Below are 5,148 nucleotides of genomic sequence, written 5' to 3' on the forward strand. Positions count from 1 at the left end.
TCTCTACTAGCTCCGGAATCGAACCCTGATTCCCGCTTCCCGTCACAACCATGGTAGTCCTCTACACTACCATCAATAGTTGATGGGGCACAGTCAAGTGAAAGATCGGTACCAGACTTCAACTCAATCGGCCGATTGGTTTAACTAATAAGTGCACCGGTCCTACCACCTTCAGAAGCAGCATTCCCGGCCTGTTGCATGTATTAGCTCTGGTTTTCATCAATCTTCATCTGCTGTGTTATACTGAGCTTATGCGGTTTCTCGATTGTCGTGCAAAGTGTGTTATCACACATACCCAATATGCTCAACTCTCATGTTCGTTTGACGCACCAAACTTTATTAGTGATGCACCACACAACAGGTTTTAATATACGCGATCGTGTGTGTTTCAGTGTGAACTTGGTGCGCCAAGTCCATTTGTGATGCATCACTTAGCTAACCATCTTTCGGGACTGTTTAGGGTATGTGCTCCTCCACATCTATGCTTACTCGTACACATTCTCTGTCAATAGGTTTAAGATCGGGCATTCTACCATATCATTGCCTTAATGCTTTCAAATCAAGGCTACCAGGGTAGCCTAATTGCGTTCGAAACTCAACTTGTGAGCTGTCGGCCCTAGAAGTTTTTTAGGCTGCTAGGACCTCTCTCTATATTTTGCCTTTGGACTTCTCGAAGCTCAACTTGTGAGCAGTTCCATGCACCACTACCCGTATCTCTTAGCTTAGTTCTAGCCATGTGCGTTCAAAGCTCAACGTTAAGCTGTGTCCTGCACCACAATCGTTATATAATAAGCTTATCTCTAAGCTTTTTTGCGTTCAATGCTCAACGTTAAGCTATCCCTTCGCTTAGAACCTCGCTCTACATTTTGCCTTTGGACTTCTCGAAGCTCAACTTGTGAGCAGTTCCATGCACCACTATAGGTATCTCTTAGCTTAGTTCTAGCCATGTGCGTTCAAAGCTCAACGTTAAGCTGTGTTCTGCACCACAATCCTTATATAATAAGCTTATCTCTAAGCTTTTTTGCGTTCAATGCTCAACGTTAAGCTATCCCTTCGCTTAGAACCTCGCTCTACATTTTGCCTTTGGACTTCTCGAAGCTCAACTTGTGAGCAGTTCCATGCACCACTATAGGTATCTCTTAGCTTAGTTCTAGCCATGTGCGTTCAAAGCTCAACGTTAAGCTGTGTTCTGCACCACAATCCTTATATAATAAGCTTATCTCTAAGCTTTTTTGCGTTCAATGCTCAACGTTAAGCTATCCCTTCGCTTAGAACCTCGCTCTATATTCAACTTTCAGATACCTCGAAGCTCAACTTATGTGGTCTGCTTTCGCTCTTGAAGGGGAAATTTTTCTGACAGAGGGGGGTTTTTGGCCCAAATTATGCAATATTAGTTTAACCTCCGTCGCAGAACCACATTTGACCAGGTCGAGAAAAAAATTTTTTCGTGACGACCTGGTCCCCCATAGTAGGGAATGAACATGACATCTTAACCATATTTGACCATTTTCAAATTTCTCGTCGCGGAATGATGACTTTACTAGTAAAATTTGTTCCGGGTAGGGACCTCCCATACAAAATTTTCATCGCTCCAAAAGTGATTTCGTTTCACTTTTCAACATTTACAAGGTCCATAAATCATGTTTTGAGACGATATGGAAAAAAAAATTTTTTGCCCGTCTCGACCAACTCGACCGATGGTGACCACAGCAGGGTGCTCCATACAAATTTTCCTTATGTGGAATTTTCAGTGTAAAATAAGGTTTCTCCAATCGATCGCGGGTTTCACTTTTCATCATTTGCTAGGTCTAACTATGATGTTTTGAGTGGTCCCGCAAAAATTTTTTCTTGGACCGGGCCTTCCTTCCCGGCCCTGTCGGTGTGCTCTGCAGTAGGGTGCTCCATACAAATTTTCCTTATGTGGAATTTTTCAGTGTAAAATAAGGTTTCTCCAATCGATCGCGGGTTTCACTTTTCATCATTTGCTAGGTCTAACTATGATGTTTTGAGTGGTCCCGCAAAAATTTTTTCTTGGACCGGGCCTTCCTTCCCGGCCCTGTCGGTGTGCTCTGCCAGTAGGGTGCTCCATACAAATTTTCCTTATGTGGAATTTTTCAGTGTAAAATAAGGTTTCTCCAATCGATCGCGGGTTTCACTTTTCATCATTTGCTAGGTCTAACTATGATGTTTTGAGTGGTCCCGCAAAAATTTTTTCTTGGACCGGGCCTTCCTTCCCGGCCCTGTCGGTGTGTTCTGCAGTAGGGTGCTCCATACAAATTTTCCTTATGTGGAATTTTTCAGTGTAAAATAAGGTTTCTCCAATCGATCGCGGGTTTCACTTTTCATCATTTGCTAGGTCTAACTATGATGTTTTGAGTGGTCCCGCAAAAATTTTTTCTTGGACCGGGCCTTCCTTCCCGGCCCTGTCGGTGTGCTCTGCAGTAGGGTGCTCCATACAAATTTTCCTTATGTGGAATTTTTCAGTGTAAAATAAGGTTTCTCCAATCGATCGCGGGTTTCACTTTTCATCATTTGCTAGGTCTAACTATGATGTTTTGAGTGGTCCCGCAAAAATTTTTTCTTGGACCGGGCCTTCCTTCCCGGCCCTGTCGGTGTGCTCTGCAGTAGGGTGCTCCATACAAATTTTCCTTATGTGGAATTTTTCAGTGTAAAATAAGGTTTCTCCAATCGATCGCGGGTTTCACTTTTCATCATTTGCTAGGTCTAACTATGATGTTTTGAGTGGTCCCGCAAAAATTTTTTCTTGGACCGGGCCTTCCTTCCCGGCCCTGTCGGTGTGCTCTGCAGTAGGGTGCTCCATACAAATTTTCCTTATGTGGAATTTTTCAGTGTAAAATAAGGTTTCTCCAATCGATCGCGGGTTTCACTTTTCATCATTTGCTAGGTCTAACTATGATGTTTTGAGTGGTCCCGCAAAAATTTTTTCTTGGACCGGGCCTTCCTTCCCGGCCCTGTCGGTGTGCTCTGCAGTAGGGTGCTCCATACAAATTTTCCTTATGTGGAATTTTTCAGTGTAAAATAAGGTTTCTCCAATCGATCGCGGGTTTCACTTTTCATCATTTGCTAGGTCTAACTATGATGTTTTGAGTGGTCCCGCAAAAATTTTTTCTTGGACCGGGCCTTCCTTCCCGGCCCTGTCGGTGTGCTCTGCAGTAGGGTGCTCCATACAAATTTTCCTTATGTGGAATTTTTCAGTGTAAAATAAGGTTTTCTCCAATCGATCGCGGGTTTCACTTTTCATCATTTGCTAGGTCTAACTATGATGTTTTGAGTGGTCCCGCAAAAATTTTTTCTTGGACCGGGCCTTCCTTCCCGGCCCTGTCGGTGTGCTCTGCAGTAGGGTGCTCCATACAAATTTTCCTTATGTGGAATTTTTCAGTGTAAAATAAGGTTTCTCCAATCGATCGCGGGTTTCACTTTTCATCATTTGCTAGGTCTAACTATGATGTTTTGAGTGGTCCCGCAAAAATTTTTTCTTGGACCGGGCCTTCCTTCCCGGCCCTGTCGGTGTGCTCTGCAGTAGGGTGCTCCATACAAATTTTCCTTATGTGGAATTTTTCAGTGTAAAATAAGGTTTCTCCAATCGATCGCGGGTTTCACTTTTCATCATTTGCTAGGTCTAACTATGATGTTTTGAGTGGTCCCGCAAAAATTTTTTCTTGGACCGGGCCTTCCTTCCCGGCCCTGTCGGTGTGCTCTGCAGTAGGGTGCTCCATACAAATTTTCCTTATGTGGAATTTTTCAGTGTAAAATAAGGTTTCTCCAATCGATCGCGGGTTTCACTTTTCATCATTTGCTAGGTCTAACTATGATGTTTTGAGTGGTCCCGCAAAAATTTTTTCTTGGACCGGGCCTTCCTTCCGGCCCTGTCGGTGTGCTCTGCAGTAGGGTGCTCCATACAAATTTTCCTTATGTGGAATTTTTCAGTGTAAAATAAGGTTTCTCCAATCGATCGCGGGTTTCACTTTTCATCATTTGCTAGGTCTAACTATGATGTTTTGAGTGGTCCAAGAAAAAATTTTTTCTTGGACCGGGCCTTCCTTCCCGGCCCTGTCGGTGTGCTCTGCAGTAGGGTGCTCCATACAAATTTTCCTTATGTGGAATTTTTCAGTGTAAAATAAGGTTTCTCCAATCGATCGCGGGTTTCACTTTTCATCATTTGCTAGGTCTAACTATGATGTTTTGAGTGGTCCCGCAAAAATTTTTTCTTGGACCGGGCCTTCCTTCCCGGCCCTGTCGGTGTGCTCTGCAGTAGGGTGCTCCATACAAATTTTCCTTATGTGGAATTTTTCAGTGTAAAATAAGGTTTCTCCAATCGATCGCGGGTTTTCACTTTTCATCATTTGCTAGGTCTAACTATGATGTTTTGAGTGGTCCCGCAAAAATTTTTTCTTGGACCGGGCCTTCCTTCCCGGCCCTGTCGGTGTGCTCTGCAGTAGGGTGCTCCATACAAATTTTCCTTATGTGGAATTTTTCAGTGTAAAATAAGGTTTCTCCAATCGATCGCGGGTTTCACTTTTCATCATTTGCTAGGTCTAACTATGATGTTTTGAGTGGTCCCGCAAAAATTTTTTCTTGGACCGGGCCTTCCTTCCCGGCCCTGTCGGTGTGCTCTGCAGTAGGGTGCTCCATACAAATTTTCCTTATGTGGAATTTTTCAGTGTAAAATAAGGTTTCTCCAATCGATCGCGGGTTCACTTTTCATCATTTGCTAGGTCTAACTATGATGTTTTGAGTGGTCCCGCAAAAATTTTTTCTCTTGGCCAGTCGACCCTTTCGTCCATGTCGGTGTGTTCTGCAGTAGGGTGCTCCAACCAAGTTTTCCTAATGAAAGTTTTTCGTGGTTTCGTGTGAGTTAAAAACTCCGGAACTTGGCTTATTTTCACCATAATTTCCACATATGGTGACCAACTCAATAAACGTTTTGTGCGTATCCTATGGACAGTTTTTCGCGTTCAACTTGGTGAACTAGGGTTGTTTTCCCGAAGGGTAGAAAAATCTGGACTTAGCCAAATTTTGAAATCTCCAACCAATCTTGGCCTGTTAGATTATCTTGGTTGGGTTGCTATGGGCTGCTACGGCCTACTTGATAGGCAATGTTTCAACTCTTGGAAGCTTTCGTGGTTG

Source organism: Anopheles marshallii (genome assembly GCF_943734725.1).
Source record: "Anopheles marshallii chromosome X unlocalized genomic scaffold, idAnoMarsDA_429_01 X_unloc_199, whole genome shotgun sequence".
Taxonomy (NCBI): domain Eukaryota; kingdom Metazoa; phylum Arthropoda; class Insecta; order Diptera; family Culicidae; genus Anopheles; species Anopheles marshallii.